The 25,737-nt window shown below is 48.1% G+C and overlaps 23 non-coding genes and 1 pseudogene across 23 annotated transcripts; 15 read left to right on the forward strand and 9 right to left on the reverse strand.

Moving 5' to 3' along the window:
- Nucleotides 1–7: 7 nt before the first annotated feature.
- On the forward strand, nucleotides 8–190 carry LOC138034302 (U1 spliceosomal RNA; annotated as a pseudogene).
- Nucleotides 191–1,209: 1,019 nt separating this feature from the next.
- On the reverse strand, nucleotides 1,210–1,327 carry LOC138034353 (5S ribosomal RNA). The gene has a single exon (XR_011128891.1). It is a non-coding gene; the product is annotated as a 5S ribosomal RNA (ribosomal RNA).
- A 266-nt stretch (nucleotides 1,328–1,593) lies between these two features.
- On the forward strand, nucleotides 1,594–1,785 carry LOC138034326 (U2 spliceosomal RNA). The gene has a single exon (XR_011128866.1). It is a non-coding gene; the product is annotated as a U2 spliceosomal RNA (small nuclear RNA).
- Nucleotides 1,786–1,984: 199 nt separating this feature from the next.
- LOC138034361 (U1 spliceosomal RNA) lies at nucleotides 1,985–2,148 on the forward strand. The gene has a single exon (XR_011128898.1). It is a non-coding gene; the product is annotated as a U1 spliceosomal RNA (small nuclear RNA).
- A 978-nt stretch (nucleotides 2,149–3,126) lies between these two features.
- LOC138034354 (5S ribosomal RNA) lies at nucleotides 3,127–3,248 on the reverse strand. The gene has a single exon (XR_011128892.1). It is a non-coding gene; the product is annotated as a 5S ribosomal RNA (ribosomal RNA).
- Nucleotides 3,249–3,517: 269 nt separating this feature from the next.
- LOC138034303 (U2 spliceosomal RNA) lies at nucleotides 3,518–3,709 on the forward strand. The gene has a single exon (XR_011128845.1). It is a non-coding gene; the product is annotated as a U2 spliceosomal RNA (small nuclear RNA).
- A 200-nt stretch (nucleotides 3,710–3,909) lies between these two features.
- LOC138034362 (U1 spliceosomal RNA) lies at nucleotides 3,910–4,073 on the forward strand. The gene has a single exon (XR_011128899.1). It is a non-coding gene; the product is annotated as a U1 spliceosomal RNA (small nuclear RNA).
- Nucleotides 4,074–5,050: 977 nt separating this feature from the next.
- Nucleotides 5,051–5,170, reverse strand: LOC138034352 (5S ribosomal RNA). Its single transcript, XR_011128890.1, has one exon. It is a non-coding gene; the product is annotated as a 5S ribosomal RNA (ribosomal RNA).
- A 267-nt stretch (nucleotides 5,171–5,437) lies between these two features.
- Nucleotides 5,438–5,629, forward strand: LOC138034304 (U2 spliceosomal RNA). The gene has a single exon (XR_011128846.1). It is a non-coding gene; the product is annotated as a U2 spliceosomal RNA (small nuclear RNA).
- Nucleotides 5,630–5,823: 194 nt separating this feature from the next.
- On the forward strand, nucleotides 5,824–5,987 carry LOC138034363 (U1 spliceosomal RNA). The gene has a single exon (XR_011128900.1). It is a non-coding gene; the product is annotated as a U1 spliceosomal RNA (small nuclear RNA).
- A 979-nt stretch (nucleotides 5,988–6,966) lies between these two features.
- On the reverse strand, nucleotides 6,967–7,086 carry LOC138034339 (5S ribosomal RNA). The gene has a single exon (XR_011128878.1). It is a non-coding gene; the product is annotated as a 5S ribosomal RNA (ribosomal RNA).
- Nucleotides 7,087–7,353: 267 nt separating this feature from the next.
- Nucleotides 7,354–7,546, forward strand: LOC138034306 (U2 spliceosomal RNA). The gene has a single exon (XR_011128848.1). It is a non-coding gene; the product is annotated as a U2 spliceosomal RNA (small nuclear RNA).
- Nucleotides 7,547–7,740: 194 nt separating this feature from the next.
- Nucleotides 7,741–7,904, forward strand: LOC138034364 (U1 spliceosomal RNA). The gene has a single exon (XR_011128901.1). It is a non-coding gene; the product is annotated as a U1 spliceosomal RNA (small nuclear RNA).
- A 976-nt stretch (nucleotides 7,905–8,880) lies between these two features.
- Nucleotides 8,881–8,999, reverse strand: LOC138034281 (5S ribosomal RNA). Its single transcript, XR_011128824.1, has one exon. It is a non-coding gene; the product is annotated as a 5S ribosomal RNA (ribosomal RNA).
- Nucleotides 9,000–13,708: 4,709 nt separating this feature from the next.
- Nucleotides 13,709–13,876, forward strand: LOC138034290 (U1 spliceosomal RNA). The gene has a single exon (XR_011128833.1). It is a non-coding gene; the product is annotated as a U1 spliceosomal RNA (small nuclear RNA).
- Nucleotides 13,877–14,854: 978 nt separating this feature from the next.
- On the reverse strand, nucleotides 14,855–14,974 carry LOC138034341 (5S ribosomal RNA). The gene has a single exon (XR_011128879.1). It is a non-coding gene; the product is annotated as a 5S ribosomal RNA (ribosomal RNA).
- A 267-nt stretch (nucleotides 14,975–15,241) lies between these two features.
- Nucleotides 15,242–15,435, forward strand: LOC138034314 (U2 spliceosomal RNA). Its single transcript, XR_011128855.1, has one exon. It is a non-coding gene; the product is annotated as a U2 spliceosomal RNA (small nuclear RNA).
- Nucleotides 15,436–15,629: 194 nt separating this feature from the next.
- LOC138034365 (U1 spliceosomal RNA) lies at nucleotides 15,630–15,793 on the forward strand. The gene has a single exon (XR_011128902.1). It is a non-coding gene; the product is annotated as a U1 spliceosomal RNA (small nuclear RNA).
- A 975-nt stretch (nucleotides 15,794–16,768) lies between these two features.
- LOC138034336 (5S ribosomal RNA) lies at nucleotides 16,769–16,887 on the reverse strand. Its single transcript, XR_011128875.1, has one exon. It is a non-coding gene; the product is annotated as a 5S ribosomal RNA (ribosomal RNA).
- Nucleotides 16,888–21,597: 4,710 nt separating this feature from the next.
- On the forward strand, nucleotides 21,598–21,765 carry LOC138034291 (U1 spliceosomal RNA). The gene has a single exon (XR_011128834.1). It is a non-coding gene; the product is annotated as a U1 spliceosomal RNA (small nuclear RNA).
- A 978-nt stretch (nucleotides 21,766–22,743) lies between these two features.
- On the reverse strand, nucleotides 22,744–22,863 carry LOC138034342 (5S ribosomal RNA). The gene has a single exon (XR_011128880.1). It is a non-coding gene; the product is annotated as a 5S ribosomal RNA (ribosomal RNA).
- Nucleotides 22,864–23,130: 267 nt separating this feature from the next.
- LOC138034315 (U2 spliceosomal RNA) lies at nucleotides 23,131–23,324 on the forward strand. Its single transcript, XR_011128856.1, has one exon. It is a non-coding gene; the product is annotated as a U2 spliceosomal RNA (small nuclear RNA).
- A 194-nt stretch (nucleotides 23,325–23,518) lies between these two features.
- Nucleotides 23,519–23,682, forward strand: LOC138034366 (U1 spliceosomal RNA). The gene has a single exon (XR_011128903.1). It is a non-coding gene; the product is annotated as a U1 spliceosomal RNA (small nuclear RNA).
- Nucleotides 23,683–24,658: 976 nt separating this feature from the next.
- On the reverse strand, nucleotides 24,659–24,777 carry LOC138034348 (5S ribosomal RNA). Its single transcript, XR_011128886.1, has one exon. It is a non-coding gene; the product is annotated as a 5S ribosomal RNA (ribosomal RNA).
- Between the last annotated feature and the right edge of the window lie 960 nt (nucleotides 24,778–25,737).

Below are 25,737 nucleotides of genomic sequence, written 5' to 3' on the forward strand. Positions count from 1 at the left end.
AAAAGGCATACTTACCTGACGCGGAGGCACTGTGATCAGGGAGGCCAAGTCCTCTCAAGGTGAGGCTCTTTCATTTGCACTTCACGATTGGGTTGACCCTTGCTGATTACCCCAAAATTGTGGGGTTAACTTCTGAGCGTATAATTTCTGGTAGTTGGGGACCTCTACTTCGTTCGCCGCTCGTCCCCGCACCAAACACCGGTGGGAAATTGGCTAATGGGAAGGTTTGTTTGGTAACGTTTCAGGCCAGGGCAGGGAAGGAGATGCGGTGGGCGGGTTTTTGTAAGTGACCTAAGGAAAGGTGAGTTGGTTCTATTTGGTGAAGTCCACTGCTGAAATTGTAGGTGAATGTTCCGTTACTTGGTGCACTGACAACAACTCGTGACTTCTCATTTCATTTCTCTCATTCTTGGCCCGTTACCAGAGAGGGAGGACTAATGAACGTGTTTCATTTACTCAGCCGCGCATCGATTTCTCATCGGATAGACGAGTGAGACGAAGAAAATGCCAGCGGGTCGAGCTCTTATGCCTCGTGCATCGTTTCGAAAACGTAAGTGGATGTGTGTTTGTACTGCTCCATCGCGATAGATTTCTTTTGCGTTGTGTTATGTTGCGTTCTGGAGAGCCCGTTTTGCATTGAGTAACTGAGGACCGCCAGATCAGTTGGCGTTACTTTCTGTGGCCAACACTTTGTGGTTTCTCTATGTTATCAGTTAATTGGATTGTTATCATAAAAAGTAAATCTTTCATGGTCAGGATAGTGTCTTATCGGCCCTTTGAATACGTACTGTCCGTGTTGAGCAGGGAACAGTAAGACTTTGAAGTGCGCTACGTCACGTAAGTCACGTTTTCCCGCAAGATCAATGTTGTAGTGTTGTAGCCTTCGTTGTATACATATCATCCGGGCTAGGTTAACTTCCATCTAATGCATAACAGTGCATGCATTTTTTACTTGTCGTATCCTGTTCTTTGCTCACACGAAAGATACGTTTCATGTCATAAACGTTGGATTGATAAGATCTCGCGCGCGCACGCGCTCCCTTGGGAATACAAGTTCCACTTTCTCGTGTGAACTATTTTGTTTTTGTCGTATGTCTCATCTTTGACATATCGTTGGCATGTTGTGTTCAAAAAACCTGGTTTGGAATGTTCTTTCATTGAAAGAAACTGAGATTTTTTGAGATAATCAAGTGTACAGAAGAAAAGGGAAGCCTACAACACGGGGTATCCCAGGCGGTCTCCCATCCAAGTACTAACCCCGCCCGACAGGGCTTAACTTCGGTGATCGGACGAGAACCGGTGTTTTCCCTGTGGTATGGTCGTAGACAAGTAATTTGCCGTGAAAATTAACTTTGTTATAAGGGAAAATGAAAACGAGGTCAGAGCAAGCACAATGTGCATTTGTCCTCTTGCCGTCAACGCAAGTGCCATGCAATGCTGGTGCTGCTGCCCACTGTACAAGAGCGATCGTTGTGTGCGCCTCGCTTTCAGGTTGGCTTTGGGCATTCCTTCCTTGGCACGGATTGTAATCGGACCACCATATCTCGTGGCCATGAGACTGGGAGCACCTTGTCCGCCGTGAGCATTTACGGGCATCCTTCTCGGCCTTTTGGCTAAGATCAAGTGTAGTATCTGTTCTTATCAGCTTAATATCTGATACGCTGCTCATCGAGCAGCTCATATATTAAACTGATTTTGGAACTGGGCCGTGGAAAAAGAGGCTTGCCTCGTCCCGGCCACGGGTTGCCTCGGTATAGCACTACCTCCGAGCGTGGCCCACTTCCCTCTGGGGAAGAAATAATCAAGTGAAAGCAGAAAAAAAAGTGACCAAGCAACCAACCTTCACATTCTCTTCTCTTTTTCTAGGTAGCATAGCAGCGAGTGGACAGCACGACACGACAGGACGAGGAGCACGTGACCTCCATTACCACATGGTATGCGCAGACAAGTTGCGTTTTGCGGTCCCGGAGAGGCTGAAAAAGGCATACTTACCTGACGCGGGAGGCACTGTGATCAGGGAGGCAGTCCTCTCAAGGTGAGGCTCTTTCATTGCACTTCGATTGGGTTGACCCTTGCGATTACCCCAAATGTGGGTAACTCGAGCGTATAATTTCTGGTAGTGGGGACCTGCGTTCGCGCTAGTCCCCGCACCAAACCCCGGTGGCAAAGTTGGCTAATGGGAAGGTTTTGTTGGTAACGTTTCAGGCAGGGCAGGGAAGGAGATGCGGTGGCGGTGTAAGGACTAAGGAAGGTGAGTTGTATTTGTGAAGTCCACTGCTGAAATTGTAGGTGAATGTTCCGTACTTGGTGCACTGAAAACTGTGATTTCATTTCTCTCATTCTTGGCCGTACAGAGAGGGAGACGACGTGTTTATTTCAGCCGCATCGATTTCACATCGATAGACGAGTGAGACAAGAAAATGCCAGCGGGTCGAGCTCTTATCCTCGTGCATCGTTTCGAAAACGTAAGTGGATGTGTGTTTGTACTGCTCCATCGCGATAGATTTCTTTGCGTTGTGTTATGTTGCGTTCTGGAGAGCCCGTTTTGCATTGAGTAACTGAGGACCCGCCAGATCAGTTGGCGTTACATTTCTGTGGCCAACACTTTGTGGTTTCTCTATGTTATCAGTTAATTGGATTGTTATCATAAAAAAGTAAATCTTTCATGGTCAGGATAGTGTCTTATCGGCCCTTTGAATACGTACTGTCCGTGTTGAGCAGGGAACAGTAAGACTTTGAAGTGCGCTACGTCACGTAAGTCACGTTTTCGCAAGATCAATGTTGTAGTGTTGTAGCCTTCGTTGTATACATATCATCCGGGCTAGGTTAACTTCCATCTAATGCATAACAGTGCATGCATTTTTACTTGTCGTATCCTGTTCTTTGCTCACACGAAAAGATACGTTTCATGTCATAAACGTTGGATTGATAAGATCTCGCGCGCGCACGCGCTCCCTTGGGAATACAAGTTCCACTTTCTCGTGTGAACTATTTTGTTTTTGTCGTATGTCTCATCTTTGACATATCGTTGGCATGTTGTGTTCAAAAAACCTGGTTTGGAATGTTCTTTCATTGAAAAAACTGAGATTTTTTTGAGATAATCAAGTGTACAGAAGGAAAAAGGGAAGCCTACAACACGGGGGGTATTCCCAGGCGGTCTCCCATCCAAGTACTAACCCCCGCCCGACAGGGCTTAACTTCGGTGATCGGACGAGAACCGGTGTTTTCCCTGTGGTATGGTCGTAGACAAGTAATTTGCCGTGAAAATTAACTTTGTTATAAGGGGAAAATGAAAACGAGGTCAGAGCAAGCACAATGTGCATTTGTCCTCTTGCCGTCAACGCAAGTGCCATGCAATGCTGGTGCTGCTGCCCACTGTACAAGAGCGATCGTTGTGTGCGCCTCGCTTTCAGGTTTGGCTTTGGGCATTCCTTCCTTGGCACGGATTGTAATCGGACCACCATATCTCGTGGCCATGAGACTGGGAGCACCTTGTCCGCCGTGAGCATTTACGGGCATCGCTTCTCGGCCTTTTGGCTAAGATCAAGTGTAGTATCTGTTCTTATCAGCTTAATATCTGATACGCTGCTCATCGAGCAGCTCATATATTAAACTGATTTTTGGAACTGGGCCGTGGAAAAGAGGCTTGCCTCGTCCCGGCCACGGGTTGCCTCGGTATAGCACTACCTCCGAGCGTGGCCCACTTCCCTCTGGGGAAGAAAAATAATCAAGTGAAAGCAGAAAAAGTGACCAAGCAACCAACCTTCACATTCTCTTCTCTTTTCTAGGTAGCATAGCAGCGAGCGAGTGGACAGCACGACACGACAGGACGAGGAGCACGTGACCTCCATTACCACATGGTATGCGCAGACAAGTTGCGTTTTGCGGTCCCGGAGAGGCTGAAAAGGCATACTTACCTGACGCGGGAGGCACTGTGATCAGGGAGGCAGTCCTCTCAAGGTGAGGCTCTTTCATTGCACTTCGATTGGGTTGACCCTTGCGATTACCCCAAATGTGGGTAACTCGAGCGTATAATTTCTGGTAGTGGGGACCTGCGTTCGCGCTAGTCCCCGCACCAAACCCCGGTGGCAAAAGTTGGCTAATGGGAAGGTTTGTTGGTAACGTTTCAGGCAGGGCAGGGAAGGAGATGCGGTGGCGGTGTAAGGACTAAGGAAGGTGAGTTGTATTTGTGAAGTCCACTGCTGAAATTGTAGGTGAATGTTCCGTACTTGGTGCACTGAAAAACTGTGATTTCATTTCTCTCATTCTTGGCCGTACAGAGAGGGAGACGACGTGTTTATTTCAGCCGCATCGATTTCCATCGATAGACGAGTGAGACAAGAAAATGCCAGCGGGTCGAGCTCTTATCCTCGTGCATCGTTTCGAAAACGTAAGTGGATGTGTGTTTGTACTGCTCCATCGCGATAGATTTCTTTTGCGTTGTGTTATGTTGCGTTCTGGAGAGCCCGTTTTGCATTGAGTAACTGAGGACCCGCCAGATCAGTTGGCGTTACATTTCTGTGGCCAACACTTTGTGGTTTCTCTATGTTATCAGTTAATTGGATTGTTATCATAAAAAGTAAATCTTTCATGGTCAGGATAGTGTCTTATCGGCCCTTTGAATACGTACTGTCCGTGTTGAGCAGGGAACAGTAAGACTTTGAAGTGCGCTACGTCACGTAAGTCACGTTTTCGCAAGATCAATGTTGTAGTGTTGTAGCCTTCGTTGTATACATATCATCCGGGCTAGGTTAACTTCCATCTAATGCATAACAGTGCATGCATTTTTTACTTGTCGTATCCTGTTCTTTGCTCACACGAAAAAGATACGTTTCATGTCATAAACGTTGGATTGATAAGATCTCGCGCGCACGCGCTCCCTTGGGAATACAAGTTCCACTTTCTCGTGTGAACTATTTTGTTTTTGTCGTATGTCTCATCTTTGACATATCGTTGGCATGTTGTGTTCAAAAAACCTGGTTGGAATGTTCTTTCATTGAAAGAAACTGAGATTTTTTGAGATAATCAAGTGTACAGAAGGAAAAAGGGAAGCCTACAACACGGGGTATTCCCAGGCGGTCTCCCATCCAAGTACTAACCCCGCCCGACAGGGCTTAACTTCGGTGATCGGACGAGAACCCGGTGTTTTCCCTGTGGTATGGTCGTAGACAAGTAATTTGCCGTGAAAATTAACTTTGTTATAAGGGAAAATGAAAACGAGGTCAGAGCAAGCACAATGTGCATTTGTCCTCTTGCCGTCAACGCAAGTGCCATGCAATGCTGGTGCTGCTGCCCACTGTACAAGAGCGATCGTTGTGTGCGCCTCGCTTTCAGGTTGGCTTTGGGCATTCCTTCCTTGGCACGGATTGTAATCGGACCACCATATCTCGTGGCCATGAGACTGGGAGCACCTTGTCCGCCGTGAGCATTTACGGGCATCGCTTCTCGGCCTTTTGGCTAAGATCAAGTGTAGTATCTGTTCTTATCAGCTTAATATCTGATACGCTGCTCATCGAGCAGCTCATATATTAAACTGATTTTTGGAACTGGGCCGTGGAAAAGAGGCTTGCCTCGTCCCGGCCACGGGTTGCCTCGGTATAGCACTACCTCCGAGCGTGGCCCACTTCCCTCTGGGGAAGAAATAATCAAGTGAAAGCAGAAAAAGTGACCAAGCAACCAACCTTCACATTCTCTTCTCTTTTCTAGGTAGCATAGCAGCGAGTGGACAGCACGACACGACAGGACGAGGAGCACGTGACCTCCATTACCACATGGTATGCGCAGACAAGTTGCGTTTTGCGGTCCCGGAGAGGCTGAAAAGGCATACTTACCTGACGCGGGAGGCACTGTGATCAGGGAGGCAGTCCTCTCAAGGTGAGGCTCTTTCATTGCACTTCGATTGGGTTGACCCTTGCGATTACCCCAAATGTGGGTAACTCGAGCGTATAATTTCTGGTAGTGGGGACCTGCGTTCGCGCTAGTCCCCGCACCAAACCCCGGTGGCAAAGTTGGCTAATGGGAAGGTTTGTTGGTAACGTTTCAGGCAGGGCAGGGAAGGAGATGCGGTGGCGGTGTAAGGACTAAGGAAGGTGAGTTGTATTTGTGAAGTCCACTGCTGAAATTGTAGGTGAATGTTCCGTACTTGGTGCACTGAAAAACTGTGATTTCATTTCTCTCATTCTTGGCCGTACAGAGAGGGAGACGACGTGTTTATTTCAGCCGCATCGATTTCCATCGATAGACGAGTGAGACAAGAAAATGCCAGCGGGTCGAGCTCTTATCCTCGTGCATCGTTTCGAAAACGTAAGTGGATGTGTGTTTGTACTGCTCCATCGCGATAGATTTCTTTTGCGTTGTGTTATGTTGCGTTCTGGAGAGCCCGTTTTGCATTGAGTAACTGAGGACCCGCCAGATCAGTTGGCGTTACATTTCTGTGGCCAACACTTTGTGGTTTCTCTATGTTATCAGTTAATTGGATTGTTATCATAAAAAGTAAATCTTTCATGGTCAGGATAGTGTCTTATCGGCCCTTTGAATACGTACTGTCCGTGTTGAGCAGGGAACAGTAAGACTTTGAAGTGCGCTACGTCACGTAAGTCACGTTTTCGCAAGATCAATGTTGTAGTGTTGTAGCCTTCGTTGTATACATATCATCCGGGCTAGGTTAACTTCCATCTAATGCATAACAGTGCATGCATTTTTTACTTGTCGTATCCTGTTCTTTGCTCACACGAAAAGATACGTTTCATGTCATAAACGTTGGATTGATAAGATCTCGCGCGCACGCGCTCCCTTGGGAAATACAAGTTCCACTTTCTCGTGTGAACTATTTTGTTTTTGTCGTATGTCTCATCTTTGACATATCGTTGGCATGTTGTGTTCAAAAAACCTGGTTTGGAATGTTCTTTCATTGAAAGAAAACTGAGATTTTTTGAGATAATCAAGTGTACAGAAGGAAAAAAGGGAAGCCTACAACACGGGGTATTCCCAGGCGGGTCTCCCATCCAAGTACTAACCCCGCCCGACAGGGCTTAACTTCGGTGATCGGACGAGAACCGGTGTTTTCCCTGTGGTATGGTCGTAGACAAGTAATTTGCCGTGAAAATTAACTTTGTTATAAGGGAAAATGAAAACGAGGTCAGAGCAAGCACAATGTGCATTTGTCCTCTTGCCGTCAACGCAAGTGCCATGCAATGCTGGTGCTGCTGCCCACTGTACAAGAGCGATCGTTGTGTGCGCCTCGCTTTCAGGTTGGCTTTGGGCATTCCTTCCTTGGCACGGATTGTAATCGGACCACCATATCTCGTGGCCATGAGACTGGGAGCACCTTGTCCGCCGTGAGCATTTACGGGCATCGCTTCTCGGCCTTTTGGCTAAGATCAAGTGTAGTATCTGTTCTTATCAGCTTAATATCTGATACCGCTGCTCATCGAGCAGCTCATATATTAAACTGATTTTTGGAACTGGGCCGTGGAAAAGAGGCTTGCCTCGTCCCGGCCACGGGTTGCCTCGGTATAGCACTACCTCCGAGCGTGGCCCACTTCCCTCTGGGGAAGAAATAATCAAGTGAAAGCAGAAAAAGTGACCAAGCAACCAACCTTCACATTCTCTTCTCTTTTCTAGGTAGCATAGCAGCGAGTGGACAGCACGACACGACAGGACGAGGAGCACGTGACCTCCATTACCACATGGTATGCGCAGACAAGTTGCGTTTTGCGGTCCCGGAGAGGCTGAAAAGGCATACTTACCTGACGCGGGAGGCACTGTGATCAGGGAGGCAGTCCTCTCAAGGTGAGGCTCTTTCATTGCACTTCGATTGGGTTGACCCTTGCGATTACCCCAAATGTGGGTAACTCGAGCGTATAATTTCTGGTAGTGGGGACCTGCGTTCGCGCTAGTCCCCGCACCAAACCCCGGTGGCAAAGTTGGCTAATGGGAAGGTTTGTTGGTAACGTTTCAGGCAGGGCAGGGAAGGAGATGCGGTGGCGGTGTAAGGACTAAGGAAGGTGAGTTGTATTTGTGAAGTCCACTGCTGAAATTGTAGGTGAATGTTCCGTACTTGGTGCACTGAAAAACTGTGATTTCATTTCTCTCATTCTTGGCCGTACAGAGAGGGAGACGACGTGTTTATTTCAGCCGCATCGATTTCCATCGATAGACGAGTGAGACAAGAAAATGCCAGCGGGTCGAGCTCTTATCCTCGTGCATCGTTTCGAAAACGTAAGTGGATGTGTGTTTGTACTGCTCCATCGCGATAGATTTATTTTGCGTTGTGTTATGTTGCGTTCTGGAGAGCCCGTTTTGCATTGAGTAACTGAGGACCCGCCAGATCAGTTGGCGTTACATTTCTGTGGCCAACACTTTGTGGTTTCTCTATGTTATCAGTTAATTGGATTGTTATCATAAAAAGTAAATCTTTCATGGTCAGGATAGTGTCTTATCGGCCCTTTGAATACGTACTGTCCGTGTTGAGCAGGGAACAGTAAGACTTTGAAGTGCGCTACGTCACGTAAGTCACGTTTTCGCAAGATCAATGTTGTAGTGTTGTAGCCTTCGTTGTATACATATCATCCGGGCTAGGTTAACTTCCATCTAATGCATAACAGTGCATGCATTTTTTACTTGTCGTATCCTGTTCTTTGCTCACACGAAAAGATACGTTTCATGTCATAAACGTTGGATTGATAAGGTCTCGCGCGCACGCGCTCCCTTGGGAATACAAGTTCCACTTTCTCGTGTGAACTATTTTGTTTTTGTCGTATGTCTCATCTTTGACATATCGTTGGCATGTTGTGTTCAAAAAACCTGGTTTGGAATGTTCTTTCATTGAAAGAAACTGAGATTTTTTGAGATAATCAAGTGTACAGAAGGAAAAAGGGAAGCCTACAACACGGGGTATTCCCAGGCGGTCTCCCATCCAAGTACTAACCCCGCCCGACAGGGCTTAACTTCGGTGATCGGACGAGAACCGGTGTTTTCCCTGTGGTATGGTCGTAGACAAGTAATTTGCCGTGAAAATTAACTTTGTTATAAGGGAAAATGAAAACGAGGTCAGAGCAAGCACAATGTGCATTTGTCCTCTTGCCGTCAACGCAAGTGCCATGCAATGCTGGTGCTGCTGCCCACTGTACAAGAGCGATCGTTGTGTGCGCCTCGCTTTCAGGTTGGCTTTGGGCATTCCTTCCTTGGCACGGATTGTAATCGGACCACCATATCTCGTGGCCATGAGACTGGGAGCACCTTGTCCGCCGTGAGCATTTACGGGCATCTGCCAAAAGTACTGAGATTCTGTTAAAAAATTACAAAATGTTAAAAACCACCAAGTGGTGGCACTTTATGTAAAGTGGCTGAGAATACAGGTGTGCGTCGTAAGGGGTACTGTTTGCTAGTGGTGGTACCGACAGTCTTGTTTCTTCGGGTGTTTCCTCCATCCTCCCAATCTGTTGAACCTTTGGAGGTGGAAATGGTTGAGGTATCCACTCCTCGTAAACGCGGTTGTGATTCCGTTGAGAACCTCCTCTGATAGCTCTTCTGTTACTCCTTCCCGGAAGGCTCTTACAAAGGTGGCTAAGAAGAGCGGAGCTGCGCCCTCTTCTACTAAATCGAAGACTCGTGCTTCAGCTGATACTGTCAAGTCTGCGAAGCACGAAGGTTTGCCTGATGTGTCGTTTTCCCTCCCCCAACGCAAAGCACGTACATAGTTACTCTTTTACTGTACTCCATTATGGCTCTGTCAGTTGTCTCAATTAACGTCAACGGTCTGCGAGACCAGTCTAAGCGAGCTGGGTTTGTACAGTGGCTTCATTCCTTGCCTGTTGTTTCCTGATGTAGTGTGCCTCCAAGAGGCCCACTGCATCTCCCTCAGTGAGTGTCAGTCCTGGTTTCCAGTCATCTGGTCTTTCCGTTGTGGTGTCTCCGGCTCTAATAAGTCCTTGTGGTTGTATGTTTTTGTTTTCGTCCAGTGTTGTCCCTTGTTAAATCTCTTCCTCTGATAGTTGTGGTCGGTTTTTGTTATGTGAGTTTTCTTTGCGTGGCGCTGTGTTCAGGGTTGCTTGCATTTATGCTCCCAATCGTAACCCTGATCGTGATGCCTTCCTGGACGGGGTCTCTTCCCGATTAGACCCTTCAGTTCCCACCCTCCTCGCCGGCGATTTTAATACCGTCTTTGATCGCGCTGCTGACCGTGTGGGCTCCGTGGTCGGTGATACCTCGCGTGAGAGTGTTGTTGCCCTTGGTCGTCTTTTTGACGATGTCTGTTGTATTGATATTTGGAGATACCTCCATCCGTCTTCCTCCGCCTTTACCTGGACTAAGGCGGATGGCTCTATCTCCTCCCGTATAGATCTAATTGGGTGCCCTTATGTCTGGGTTGCGTCTCTGTCTCTGTTTGTGAAATTCTTCCGTGTCCGTTTTCAGACCATTGTGCTGTGTCCTGCTCTCTTACTGTTCCTGACGTTATTCCTCCTGGTCCGGGGCTTTGGAAGCTTAATACCTCAGTCCTGGAGGAGGAGGAGTACTGGTCTGTCGCCTTATTTCTGACTTTTGGGCCGATTGGAAGGACTGTAAGCTCTGTTTTTCCTCTCTTTCCAAGTGGTGGGATTCCGGTAAAGCAAAGATCGAAGGGCATTACGGTATCTTACTGTGTGCGCCGGTCGCAGAAAGAATCTTGGTCACGCGATTTGTTGGCTAGTTGGCGGCACACCTCAAGGCACGGCTTGATGCTGGTTGCCTGTCTGTTTTAGGTGTTTATCGATCCACCCTTGAACAGCTTTCCGCCTATGACATCAGGGCTGCTCAAGGTGCCCAAGTACGGTCACGTGTGTCCGATGGGTTGAGGAGGGCGAAGTCTCATCGGCGTACTTTTTTCGTTTAGAGAAGAAACGGTCTGCTGACCGGTGGGTTTCTGCGCTTCGGAACCCTGATGGGTCCATTGTTTCAACACCTTCTGATCTGTGTTCTTCGTTCGCCACTTTCTACTCCTCTCTTTTTTTACTGCCTGTCCTACGGATTCCGCCGCTCAAGATATTCTTCTCAGTAATGTGTCCCTCGTCCTTTCATCTGCCCAAGCTGATCTTTGTGAGGGCTTTCTGACTCTTGAGGAGTGTCATCGTGCCCTTGTTGGCATGGCTCGTCGTAAAGCCCCGGGGTCCGATGGCCTCTCCCATGGAGTTTTAACTTGAAATTCTGGGACGTCCTTGGGTCTGATTTAGTGGAGGTCTTGAATTCGTGTTATCTGTCTGGTTCTATGTCTTTGTCTCAACGGCGGGGTCTCATATCCTTAATCTTTAAGAAGGGAGATCGGTTGGACGCTCGTAACTGGCGCCCCATCTCCCTTCTCAACGTCGACTATAAGCTTGCTTCTCGTGTTTATTGCTGGGCGCCTTCTCAAAGTTATCCATCTGGTTTGTTAGTGAGGATCAGACCTGCGGTGTTCCTGGCAGGTTTATTGGCGAGAATGTTGCTCTTTTGCGTGATGTGGTTGCCTTTGCCACGGAATCTGACATCCCGTTGCCGTTCTCTCCTTAGACCAGGAAAAGGCCTTTGATAGAGTGGATTGGTCATTTATGTGTGCTACTTTGTCGAGGATGGGTTTTGGCCCATCTTTTGTCCGTTGGGTTGTTCTGTTCTATTCTGCTGTCCAAAGCTCTGTAGTTGTTAATGGTTATCTGTCTCGGTTTTTTCCTTTGTCTCGTGGCGTGCGTCAGGGCTGTCCTTTGTCTCCATTATTGTATGTTCTAGTTTCTGAAGTGCTTGCTGTTAACATTCGTGCCAATCCACGTATCATTGGTCTTTCTGTCCCCGGGCCCCCGCGGGCCCTGTCTCCGATCTCGCAGTACGCCGATGACACCTCTCTCATTGTCACGTCTGATATTGCCATTGCTGCTATTTTTGAAGTTTATGCTCTTTTTGAAAGGGGTTCTGGTGCTAAGCTTAATCAGGGATCCAAATCCAAGGGATTGTGGCTCGGTTCGTGGTCTGGCAGGACTGACCCCCCTGTCACCCTGGACTGGGACCTCGGCCAAGATCAAAGTGCTGGGCGTCTTTATTGGGCCTGGGAATTTGGAGGAAGTGAACTGGCGTCCTAGGATTGATGCCGTGGAGAATGTGCTGGCTTCTTGGAGGCAACGCTCCCTGTCCTACGGCGGGAGAGCTCTCGTCATCAACGCCTTGGCCCTTTCTAGGGTTTTGGTACATTGCCTCCCTAATTCATGTCCCCCCTTGGGTTTCTTCCGAGCTTTGTAAATTGGTTTTTGGGTTTTTTTGGAAGGGCAAACGCGATCTGGTTTCTCGTGCTGTTGTTGTTCAGCCTACATCTGCTGGTGGGTTTTTCTGTCATTGATCTTCGTCTTAAGGTTTCTGCGCTTCTTGTCCAGTGGGTTCGGCGTTTCACTGTTTTCTCCGCGTAGTTGGGTCCATTTCTTTTCCTTTTGGTGTGATTCTCGTTTTGGTGTCCCTGCTCTTGATGTTGTTCTGTCCCGTCCTGAGGCCTTTTCCTCCAAGTCCCTCCCCCCGTTTTACTCTGCTCTTCTGTCTGCTTGGCGTTTGGTTGGTGGTTCCTTTTCCCGTCGGCGTCGTTCCTCCCTTGTCATTGCGTCTTTGTCCCCTCATCATGTTTGCTGCTGTTTCCTCTATCTCTGCAAATTCTGTTTATTTGTTTTTGCTGTCTGAGGATCGTCCGACTCCCCATTGTGTTGACAAGTTTTTTCCTTTGTATGGCTATACTCTCTACTGGCCTTCGACCTGGTCCCAATTGTTCTTCTTCAATCTTGACCGCCCAGTGATCGATCTCAACTGAAAGGTCGCCATGGCGTGTTGTACACTGCCGATCGCCTTGTCGGTTTTTGGGTACTCGGTCGACCCTTCTTGCTTTTTGCCGTCTTGCCTCTGAATGTCCTTCTCACTTGTTTTTCTCCTGCCCTCTTGCTCATAGTGTTCTTTCATGGTTACAGTCTCTATTGTTTGGTTTTTTCGTCTTCGTCCCCTTCTTTGGTTTGCCGTCACGTGCTGTTTGGTTTTTGACCCGGCTGAGATCCGTCGAGTTCCTCGTGTTTTCGTGTACATCCTAGGTTGTCTGTAAGTATTTTATCTGGCTCGCTCGGAATGACTTTCGTTTCCGTAATGTGCCGCCCGGTGCTCTCGATGTCATCGCAAAGGTCCGCTCTCGTGTCAAGTTCAATCTACCTCTCCTTTTTAAGCGTTTCAAGTCCCCCCGTCGTCTACGTTATTTTCATCGTCAGTGGGGTGCGTCTGGCATTATCGGCTCTGTTTGCAATGGTCGTTTTTCTCTGTCCCAGTTCTAGTCCCATTGTCGCCCCAAGCTGTTGCTGTCTCGCGGCGTACCTACTCCTGTTAGGATGAGTCTTTCTGACTGGCGTCCTTGTCAGGTCTGCCATTCGCCGCTGCACAGTTCGGTTGTTTTTGTTTTGTCCTGTAGTCCTTCGTCCTGTTGGTTTGCTTGTTTGTTTGTTTGATGTGGAAATGCCATTCTCGAGTGTAAGTCGGACGAGGCGTCTCGTGAATGCTTTTCTTCGTTAGTTTTGTTTTTTTTTTTTGTTTGTAGGGGCGGGGTTCGATTCCCCGGTGACGTTTGACGTGCTGGTGCACCCCCGTTTGAGGCGAACCATTGTTGTTGATGGATGAGTCTGAATGTCTGGCAGCCATTGCACTCACCCTACCGGGGGGCTGCCATTCGCCTTAAACATAAAAAAAACTTACCTGACGCGGGAGGCACTTGGTGATCAGGGAGGCAGTCCTCTCAAGGTGAGGCTCTTTCATTGCACTTCGATTGGGGTTGACCCTTGCGATTACCCCAAATGTGGGTAACTCGAGCGTATAATTTCTGGTAGTGGGGACCTGCGTTCGCGCTTAGTCCCGCACCAAACCCCGGTGGCAAAGTTGGCTAATGGGAAGTTTGTTGGTAACGTTTCAGGCAGGGCAGGGAAGGAGATGCGGTGGCGGTGTAAGGACTAAGGAAGGTGAGTTGTATTTGTGAAGTCCACTGCTGAAATTGTAGGTGAATGTCCGTACTTGGTGCACTGAAAAACTGTGATTTCATTTCTCTCATTCTTGGCCGTACAGAGAGGGAGACGACGTGTTTATTTCAGCCGCATCGATTTCCATCGATAGACGAGTGAGACAAGAAAATGCCAGCGGGTCGAGCTCTTATCCTCGTGCATCGTTTCGAAAACGTAAGTGGATGTGTGTTTGTACTGCTCCATCGCGATAGATTTCTTTTGCGTTGTGTTATGTTGCGTTCTGGAGAGCCCCGTTTGCATTGAGTAACTGAGGACCCGCCAGATCAGTTGGCGTTACATTTCTGTGCCAACACTTTGTGGTTTCTCTATGTTATCAGTTAATTGGATTGTTATCATAAAAAGTAAATCTTTCATGGTTCAGGATAGTGTCTTTATCGGCCCTTTGAATACGTACTGTCCGTGTTGAGCAGGGAACAGTAAGACTTTGAAGTGCGCTACGTCACGTAAGTCACGTTTTCGCAAGATCAATGTTGTAGTGTTGTAGCCTTCGTTGTATACATATCATCCGGGCTAGGTTAACTTCCATCTAATGCATAACAGTGCATGCATTTTTTACTTGTCGTATCCTGTTCTTTGCTCACACGAAAAGATACGTTTCATGTCATAAACGTTGGATTGATAAGATCTCGCGCGCACGCGCTCCCTTGGGAATACAAGTTCCACTTTCTCGTGTGAACTATTTTGTTTTTGTCGTATGTCTCATCTTTGACATATCGTTGGCATGTTGTGTTCAAAAAACCTGGTTTGGAATGTGTCTTTCTTTCATTGAAAGAAACTGAGATTTTTTGAGATAATCAAGTGTACAGAAGAAAAAGGGAAGCCTACAACACGGGGTATTCCCAGGCGGTCTCCCATCCAAGTACTAAACCCCGCCCGACAGGGCTTAACTTCGGTGATCGGACGAGAACCGGTGTTTTCCCTGTGGTATGGTCGTAGACAAGTAATTTGCCGTGAAAATTAAACTTTGTTATAAGGGAAAATGAAAACGAGGTCAGAGCAAGCACAATGTGCATTTGTCCTCTTGCCGTCACGCAAGTGCCATGCAATGCTGGTGCTGCTGCCCACTGTACAAGAGCGATCGTTGTGTGCGCCTCGCTTTCAGGTTGGCTTTGGGCATTCCTTCCTTGGCACGGATTGTAACGGACCACCATATCTCGTGGCCATGAGACTGGGAGCACCTTGTCCGCCGTGAGCCATTTACGGGCATCGCTTCTCGGCCTTTTGGCTAAGATCAAGTGTAGTAATCTGTTCTTATCAGCTTAATATCTGATACCGCTGCTCATCGAGCAGCTCATATATTAAACTGATTTTTGGAACTGGGCCGTGGAAAAGAGGCTTGCCTCGTCCCGGCCACGGGTTGCCTCGGTATAGCACTACCTCCGAGCGTGGCCCACTTCCCTCTGGGGAAGAAATAATCAAGTGAAAGCAGAAAAAGTGACCAAGCAACCAACCTTCACATTCTCTTCTCTTTTCTAGGTAGCATAGCAGCGAGTGGACAGCACGACACGACAGGACGAGGAGCACGTGACCTCCATTACCACATGGTATGCGCAGACAAGTTGCGTTTTGCGGTCCCGGAGAGGCTGAAAAGGCATACTTACCTGACGCGGGAGGCACTGTGATCAGGGAGGCAGTCCTCTCAAGGTGAGGCTCTTTCATTGCACTTCGATTGGGTTGACCCTTGCGATTACCCCAAATGTGGGTAACTCGAGCGTATAATTTCTGGTAGTGGGGACCTGCGTTCGCGCTAGTCCCCGCACCAAACCCCGGTGGCAAAGTTGGCTAATGGGAAGGTTTGTTGGTAACGTTTCAGGCAGGGCAGGGAAGAGATGCGGTGGCGGTGCAAGCACTAAGGTGTGTGAGTTGTACTTGCTAAGTCCACCGCGGAAATTGTCGGTGAAGGTCCCGTACTTGGTGCACTGAAGCACTGTGGTGTCATTTCTCTCATTCTTGGCCGTACAGAGGGGGAGACGACGTGTTTATTTCAGCCGCATCGATTTCCATCGATAGACGAGTGAGACAAGAAAATGCCAGCGGGTCGAGCTCTTATCCTCGTGCATCGTTTCGAAAACGTAAGTGGATGTGTGTTTGTACTGCTCCATCGCGATAGATTTATTTTGCGTTGTGTTATGTTGCGTTCTGGAGAGCCCGTTTTGCATTGAGTAACTGAGGACCCGCCAGATCAGTTGGCGTTACATTTCTGTGGCCAACACTTTGTGGTTTCTCTATGTTATCAGTTAATTGGATTGTTATCATAAAAAGTAAATCTTTCATGGTCAGGATAGTGTCTTATCGGCCCTTTGAATACGTACTGTCCGTGTTGAGCAGGGAACAGTAAGACTTTGAAGTGCGCTACGTCACGTAAGTCACGTTTTCGCAAGATCAATGTTGTAGTGTTGTAGCCTTCGTTGTATACATATCATCCGGGCTAGGTTAACTTCCATCTAATGCATAACAGTGCATGCATTTTTTACTTGTCGTATCCTGTTCTTTGCTCACACGAAAAGATACGTTTCATGTCATAAACGTTGGATTGATAAGATCTCGCGCGCACGCGCTCCCTTGGGAATACAAGTTCCACTTTCTCGTGTGAACTATTTTGTTTTTGTCGTATGTCTCATCTTTGACATATCGTTGGCATGTTGTGTTCAAAAAACCTGGTTTGGAATGTTCTTTCATTGAAAGAAACTGAGATTTTTTGAGATAATCAAGTGTACAGAAGGAAAAAGGGAAGCCTACAACACGGGGTATTCCCAGGCGGTCTCCCATCCAAGTACTAACCCCGCCCGACAGGGCTTAACTTCGGTGATCGGACGAGAACCGGTGTTTTCCCTGTGGTATGGTCGTAGACAAGTAATTTGCCGTGAAAATTAACTTTGTTATAAGGGAAAATGAAAACGAGGTCAGAGCAAGCACAATGTGCATTTGTCCTCTTGCCGTCAACGCAAGTGCCATGCAATGCTGGTGCTGCTGCCCACTGTACAAGAGCGATCGTTGTGTGCGCCTCGCTTTCAGGTTGGCTTTGGGCATTCCTTCCTTGGCACGGATTGTAATCGGACCACCATATCTCGTGGCCATGAGACTGGGAGCACCTTGTCCGCCGTGAGCATTTACGGGCATCCTGCCAAAAGTACTGAGATTCTGTTAAAAAATTACAAAATGTTAAAAACCACCAAGTGGTGGCACTTTATGTAAAGTGGCTGAGAATACAGGTGTGCGTCGTAAGGGGTACTGTTTGCTAGTGGTGGTACCGACAGTCTTGTTTCTTCGGGTGTTTCCTCCATCCTCCCAATCTGTTGAACCTTTGGAGGTGGAAATGGTTGAGGTATCCACTCCTCGTAAACGCGGTTGTGATTCCGTTGAGAACCTCCTCTGATAGCTCTTCTGTTACTCCTTCCCGGAAGGCTCTTACAAAGGTGGCTAAGAAGAGCGGAGCTGCGCCCTCTTCTACTAAATCGAAGACTCGTGCTTCAGCTGATACTGTCAAGTCTGCGAAGCACGAAGGTTTGCCTGATGTGTCGTTTTCCCTCCCCCAACGCAAAGCACGTACATAGTTACTCTTTTACTGTACTCCATTATGGCTCTGTCAGTTGTCTCAATTAACGTCAACGGTCTGCGAGACCAGTCTAAGCGAGCTGGGTTTGTACAGTGGCTTCATTCCTTGCCTGTTGTTTCCTGATGTAGTGTGCCTCCAAGAGGCCCACTGCATCTCCCTCAGTGAGTGTCAGTCCTGGTTTCCAGTCATCTGGTCTTTCCGTTGTGGTGTCTCCGGCTCTAATAAGTCCTTGTGGTTGTATGTTTTTGTTTTCGTCCAGTGTTGTCCCTTGTTAAATCTCTTCCTCTGATAGTTGTGGTCGGTTTTTGTTATGTGAGTTTTCTTTGCGTGGCGCTGTGTTCAGGGTTGCTTGCATTTATGCTCCCAATCGTAACCCTGATCGTGATGCCTTCCTGGACGGGGTCTCTTCCCGATTAGACCCTTCAGTTCCCACCCTCCTCGCCGGCGATTTTAATACCGTCTTTGATCGCGCTGCTGACCGTGTGGGCTCCGTGGTCGGTGATACCTCGCGTGAGAGTGTTGTTGCCCTTGGTCGTCTTTTTGACGATGTCTGTTGTATTGATATTTGGAGATACCTCCATCCGTCTTCCTCCGCCTTTACCTGGACTAAGGCGGATGGCTCTATCTCCTCCCGTATAGATCTAATTGGGTGCCCTTATGTCTGGGTTGCGTCTCTGTCTCTGTTTGTGAAATTCTTCCGTGTCCGTTTTCAGACCATTGTGCTGTGTCCTGCTCTCTTACTGTTCCTGACGTTATTCCTCCTGGTCCGGGGCTTTGGAAGCTTAATACCTCAGTCCTGGAGGAGGAGGAGTACTGGTCTGTCGCCTTATTTCTGACTTTTGGGCCGATTGGAAGGACTGTAAGCTCTGTTTTTCCTCTCTTTCCAAGTGGTGGGATTCCGGTAAAGCAAAGATCGAAGGGCATTACGGTATCTTACTGTGTGCGCCGGTCGCAGAAAGAATCTTGGTCACGCGATTTGTTGGCTAGTTGGCGGCACACCTCAAGGCACGGCTTGATGCTGGTTGCCTGTCTGTTTTAGGTGTTTATCGATCCACCCTTGAACAGCTTTCCGCCTATGACATCAGGGCTGCTCAAGGTGCCCAAGTACGGTCACGTGTGTCCGATGGGTTGAGGAGGGCGAAGTCTCATCGGCGTACTTTTTTCGTTTAGAGAAGAAACGGTCTGCTGACCGGTGGGTTTCTGCGCTTCGGAACCCTGATGGGTCCATTGTTTCAACACCTTCTGATCTGTGTTCTTCGTTCGCCACTTTCTACTCCTCTCTTTTTTTACTGCCTGTCCTACGGATTCCGCCGCTCAAGATATTCTTCTCAGTAATGTGTCCCTCGTCCTTTCATCTGCCCAAGCTGATCTTTGTGAGGGCTTTCTGACTCTTGAGGAGTGTCATCGTGCCCTTGTTGGCATGGCTCGTCGTAAAGCCCCGGGGTCCGATGGCCTCTCCCATGGAGTTTTAACTTGAAATTCTGGGACGTCCTTGGGTCTGATTTAGTGGAGGTCTTGAATTCGTGTTATCTGTCTGGTTCTATGTCTTTGTCTCAACGGCGGGGTCTCATATCCTTAATCTTTAAGAAGGGAGATCGGTTGGACGCTCGTAACTGGCGCCCCATCTCCCTTCTCAACGTCGACTATAAGCTTGCTTCTCGTGTTTATTGCTGGGCGCCTTCTCAAAGTTATCCATCTGGTTTGTTAGTGAGGATCAGACCTGCGGTGTTCCTGGCAGGTTTATTGGCGAGAATGTTGCTCTTTTGCGTGATGTGGTTGCCTTTGCCACGGAATCTGACATCCCGTTGCCGTTCTCTCCTTAGACCAGGAAAAGGCCTTTGATAGAGTGGATTGGTCATTTATGTGTGCTACTTTGTCGAGGATGGGTTTTGGCCCATCTTTTGTCCGTTGGGTTGTTCTGTTCTATTCTGCTGTCCAAAGCTCTGTAGTTGTTAATGGTTATCTGTCTCGGTTTTTTCCTTTGTCTCGTGGCGTGCGTCAGGGCTGTCCTTTGTCTCCATTATTGTATGTTCTAGTTTCTGAAGTGCTTGCTGTTAACATTCGTGCCAATCCACGTATCATTGGTCTTTCTGTCCCCGGGCCCCCGCGGGCCCTGTCTCCGATCTCGCAGTACGCCGATGACACCTCTCTCATTGTCACGTCTGATATTGCCATTGCTGCTATTTTTGAAGTTTATGCTCTTTTTGAAAGGGGTTCTGGTGCTAAGCTTAATCAGGGATCCAAATCCAAGGGATTGTGGCTCGGTTCGTGGTCTGGCAGGACTGACCCCCCTGTCACCCTGGACTGGGACCTCGGCCAAGATCAAAGTGCTGGGCGTCTTTATTGGGCCTGGGAATTTGGAGGAAGTGAACTGGCGTCCTAGGATTGATGCCGTGGAGAATGTGCTGGCTTCTTGGAGGCAACGCTCCCTGTCCTACGGCGGGAGAGCTCTCGTCATCAACGCCTTGGCCCTTTCTAGGGTTTTGGTACATTGCCTCCCTAATTCATGTCCCCCCTTGGGTTTCTTCCGAGCTTTGTAAATTGGTTTTTGGGTTTTTTTGGAAGGGCAAACGCGATCTGGTTTCTCGTGCTGTTGTTGTTCAGCCTACATCTGCTGGTGGGTTTTTCTGTCATTGATCTTCGTCTTAAGGTTTCTGCGCTTCTTGTCCAGTGGGTTCGGCGTTTCACTGTTTTCTCCGCGTAGTTGGGTCCATTTCTTTTCCTTTTGGTGTGATTCTCGTTTTGGTGTCCCTGCTCTTGATGTTGTTCTGTCCCGTCCTGAGGCCTTTTCCTCCAAGTCCCTCCCCCCGTTTTACTCTGCTCTTCTGTCTGCTTGGCGTTTGGTTGGTGGTTCCTTTTCCCGTCGGCGTCGTTCCTCCCTTGTCATTGCGTCTTTGTCCCCTCATCATGTTTGCTGCTGTTTCCTCTATCTCTGCAAATTCTGTTTATTTGTTTTTGCTGTCTGAGGATCGTCCGACTCCCCATTGTGTTGACAAGTTTTTTCCTTTGTATGGCTATACTCTCTACTGGCCTTCGACCTGGTCCCAATTGTTCTTCTTCAATCTTGACCGCCCAGTGATCGATCTCAACTGAAAGGTCGCCATGGCGTGTTGTACACTGCCGATCGCCTTGTCGGTTTTTGGGTACTCGGTCGACCCTTCTTGCTTTTTGCCGTCTTGCCTCTGAATGTCCTTCTCACTTGTTTTTCTCCTGCCCTCTTGCTCATAGTGTTCTTTCATGGTTACAGTCTCTATTGTTTGGTTTTTTCGTCTTCGTCCCCTTCTTTGGTTTGCCGTCACGTGCTGTTTGGTTTTTGACCCGGCTGAGATCCGTCGAGTTCCTCGTGTTTTCGTGTACATCCTAGGTTGTCTGTAAGTATTTTATCTGGCTCGCTCGGAATGACTTTCGTTTCCGTAATGTGCCGCCCGGTGCTCTCGATGTCATCGCAAAGGTCCGCTCTCGTGTCAAGTTCAATCTACCTCTCCTTTTTAAGCGTTTCAAGTCCCCCCGTCGTCTACGTTATTTTCATCGTCAGTGGGGTGCGTCTGGCATTATCGGCTCTGTTTGCAATGGTCGTTTTTCTCTGTCCCAGTTCTAGTCCCATTGTCGCCCCAAGCTGTTGCTGTCTCGCGGCGTACCTACTCCTGTTAGGATGAGTCTTTCTGACTGGCGTCCTTGTCAGGTCTGCCATTCGCCGCTGCACAGTTCGGTTGTTTTTGTTTTGTCCTGTAGTCCTTCGTCCTGTTGGTTTGCTTGTTTGTTTGTTTGATGTGGAAATGCCATTCTCGAGTGTAAGTCGGACGAGGCGTCTCGTGAATGCTTTTCTTCGTTAGTTTTGTTTTTTTTTTTTGTTTGTAGGGGCGGGGTTCGATTCCCCGGTGACGTTTGACGTGCTGGTGCACCCCCGTTTGAGGCGAACCATTGTTGTTGATGGATGAGTCTGAATGTCTGGCAGCCATTGCACTCACCCTACCGGGGGGCTGCCATTCGCCTTAAACATAAAAAAAACTTACCTGACGCGGGAGGCACTTGGTGATCAGGGAGGCAGTCCTCTCAAGGTGAGGCTCTTTCATTGCACTTCGATTGGGGTTGACCCTTGCGATTACCCCAAATGTGGGTAACTCGAGCGTATAATTTCTGGTAGTGGGGACCTGCGTTCGCGCTTAGTCCCGCACCAAACCCCGGTGGCAAAGTTGGCTAATGGGAAGTTTGTTGGTAACGTTTCAGGCAGGGCAGGGAAGGAGATGCGGTGGCGGTGTAAGGACTAAGGAAGGTGAGTTGTATTTGTGAAGTCCACTGCTGAAATTGTAGGTGAATGTCCGTACTTGGTGCACTGAAAAACTGTGATTTCATTTCTCTCATTCTTGGCCGTACAGAGAGGGAGACGACGTGTTTATTTCAGCCGCATCGATTTCCATCGATAGACGAGTGAGACAAGAAAATGCCAGCGGGTCGAGCTCTTATCCTCGTGCATCGTTTCGAAAACGTAAGTGGATGTGTGTTTGTACTGCTCCATCGCGATAGATTTCTTTTGCGTTGTGTTATGTTGCGTTCTGGAGAGCCCCGTTTGCATTGAGTAACTGAGGACCCGCCAGATCAGTTGGCGTTACATTTCTGTGCCAACACTTTGTGGTTTCTCTATGTTATCAGTTAATTGGATTGTTATCATAAAAAGTAAATCTTTCATGGTTCAGGATAGTGTCTTTATCGGCCCTTTGAATACGTACTGTCCGTGTTGAGCAGGGAACAGTAAGACTTTGAAGTGCGCTACGTCACGTAAGTCACGTTTTCGCAAGATCAATGTTGTAGTGTTGTAGCCTTCGTTGTATACATATCATCCGGGCTAGGTTAACTTCCATCTAATGCATAACAGTGCATGCATTTTTTACTTGTCGTATCCTGTTCTTTGCTCACACGAAAAGATACGTTTCATGTCATAAACGTTGGATTGATAAGATCTCGCGCGCACGCGCTCCCTTGGGAATACAAGTTCCACTTTCTCGTGTGAACTATTTTGTTTTTGTCGTATGTCTCATCTTTGACATATCGTTGGCATGTTGTGTTCAAAAAACCTGGTTTGGAATGTGTCTTTCTTTCATTGAAAGAAACTGAGATTTTTTGAGATAATCAAGTGTACAGAAGAAAAAGGGAAGCCTACAACACGGGGTATTCCCAGGCGGTCTCCCATCCAAGTACTAAACCCCGCCCGACAGGGCTTAACTTCGGTGATCGGACGAGAACCGGTGTTTTCCCTGTGGTATGGTCGTAGACAAGTAATTTGCCGTGAAAATTAAACTTTGTTATAAGGGAAAATGAAAACGAGGTCAGAGCAAGCACAATGTGCATTTGTCCTCTTGCCGTCACGCAAGTGCCATGCAATGCTGGTGCTGCTGCCCACTGTACAAGAGCGATCGTTGTGTGCGCCTCGCTTTCAGGTTGGCTTTGGGCATTCCTTCCTTGGCACGGATTGTAACGGACCACCATATCTCGTGGCCATGAGACTGGGAGCACCTTGTCCGCCGTGAGCCATTTACGGGCATCGCTTCTCGGCCTTTTGGCTAAGATCAAGTGTAGTAATCTGTTCTTATCAGCTTAATATCTGATACCGCTGCTCATCGAGCAGCTCATATATTAAACTGATTTTTGGAACTGGGCCGTGGAAAAGAGGCTTGCCTCGTCCCGGCCACGGGTTGCCTCGGTATAGCACTACCTCCGAGCGTGGCCCACTTCCCTCTGGGGAAGAAATAATCAAGTGAAAGCAGAAAAAGTGACCAAGCAACCAACCTTCACATTCTCTTCTCTTTTCTAGGTAGCATAGCAGCGAGTGGACAGCACGACACGACAGGACGAGGAGCACGTGACCTCCATTACCACATGGTATGCGCAGACAAGTTGCGTTTTGCGGTCCCGGAGAGGCTGAAAAGGCATACTTACCTGACGCGGGAGGCACTGTGATCAGGGAGGCAGTCCTCTCAAGGTGAGGCTCTTTCATTGCACTTCGATTGGGTTGACCCTTGCGATTACCCCAAATGTGGGTAACTCGAGCGTATAATTTCTGGTAGTGGGGACCTGCGTTCGCGCTAGTCCCCGCACCAAACCCCGGTGGCAAAGTTGGCTAATGGGAAGGTTTGTTGGTAACGTTTCAGGCAGGGCAGGGAAGGAGATGCGGTGGCGGTGTAAGGACTAAGGAAGGTGAGTTGTATTTGTGAAGTCCACTGCTGAAATTGTAGGTGAATGTTCCGTACTTGGTGCACTGAAAAACTGTGATTTCATTTCTCTCATTCTTGGCCGTACAGAGAGGGAGACGACGTGTTTATTTCAGCCGCATCGATTTCCATCGATAGACGAGTGAGACAAGAAAATGCCAGCGGGTCGAGCTCTTATCCTCGTGCATCGTTTCGAAAACGTAAGTGGATGTGTGTTTGTACTGCTCCATCGCGATAGATTTATTTTGCGTTGTGTTATGTTGCGTTCTGGAGAGCCCGTTTTGCATTGAGTAACTGAGGACCCGCCAGATCAGTTGGCGTTACATTTCTGTGGCCAACACTTTGTGGTTTCTCTATGTTATCAGTTAATTGGATTGTTATCATAAAAAGTAAATCTTTCATGGTCAGGATAGTGTCTTATCGGCCCTTTGAATACGTACTGTCCGTGTTGAGCAGGGAACAGTAAGACTTTGAAGTGCGCTACGTCACGTAAGTCACGTTTTCGCAAGATCAATGTTGTAGTGTTGTAGCCTTCGTTGTATACATATCATCCGGGCTAGGTTAACTTCCATCTAATGCATAACAGTGCATGCATTTTTTACTTGTCGTATCCTGTTCTTTGCTCACACGAAAAGATACGTTTCATGTCATAAACGTTGGATTGATAAGATCTCGCGCGCACGCGCTCCCTTGGGAATACAAGTTCCACTTTCTCGTGTGAACTATTTTGTTTTTGTCGTATGTCTCATCTTTGACATATCGTTGGCATGTTGTGTTCAAAAAACCTGGTTTGGAATGTTCTTTCATTGAAAGAAACTGAGATTTTTTGAGATAATCAAGTGTACAGAAGGAAAAAGGGAAGCCTACAACACGGGGTATTCCCAGGCGGTCTCCCATCCAAGTACTAACCCCGCCCGACAGGGCTTAACTTCGGTGATCGGACGAGAACCGGTGTTTTCCCTGTGGTATGGTCGTAGACAAGTAATTTGCCGTGAAAATTAACTTTGTTATAAGGGAAAATGAAAACGAGGTCAGAGCAAGCACAATGTGCATTTGTCCTCTTGCCGTCAACGCAAGTGCCATGCAATGCTGGTGCTGCTGCCCACTGTACAAGAGCGATCGTTGTGTGCGCCTCGCTTTCAGGTTGGCTTTGGGCATTCCTTCCTTGGCACGGATTGTAATCGGACCACCATATCTCGTGGCCATGAGACTGGGAGCACCTTGTCCGCCGTGAGCATTTACGGGCATCTGCCAAAAGTACTGAGATTCTGTTAAAAAATTACAAAATGTTAAAAACCACCAAGTGGTGGCACTTTATGTAAAGTGGCTGAGAATACAGGTGTGCGTCGTAAGGGGTACTGTTTGCTAGTGGTGGTACCGACAGTCTTGTTTCTTCGGGTGTTTCCTCCATCCTCCCAATCTGTTGAACCTTTGGAGGTGGAAATGGTTGAGGTATCCACTCCTCGTAAACGCGGTTGTGATTCCGTTGAGAACCTCCTCTGATAGCTCTTCTGTTACTCCTTCCCGGAAGGCTCTTACAAAGGTGGCTAAGAAGAGCGGAGCTGCGCCCTCTTCTACTAAATCGAAGACTCGTGCTTCAGCTGATACTGTCAAGTCTGCGAAGCACGAAGGTTTGCCTGATGTGTCGTTTTCCCTCCCCCAACGCAAAGCACGTACATAGTTACTCTTTTACTGTACTCCATTATGGCTCTGTCAGTTGTCTCAATTAACGTCAACGGTCTGCGAGACCAGTCTAAGCGAGCTGGGTTTGTACAGTGGCTTCATTCCTTGCCTGTTGTTTCCTGATGTAGTGTGCCTCCAAGAGGCCCACTGCATCTCCCTCAGTGAGTGTCAGTCCTGGTTTCCAGTCATCTGGTCTTTCCGTTGTGGTGTCTCCGGCTCTAATAAGTCCTTGTGGTTGTATGTTTTTGTTTTCGTC

Source organism: Montipora capricornis, unplaced genomic scaffold (genome assembly GCF_036669925.1).
Source record: "Montipora capricornis isolate CH-2021 unplaced genomic scaffold, ASM3666992v2 scaffold_115, whole genome shotgun sequence".
In the NCBI taxonomy this organism is placed as follows: domain Eukaryota; kingdom Metazoa; phylum Cnidaria; class Anthozoa; order Scleractinia; family Acroporidae; genus Montipora; species Montipora capricornis.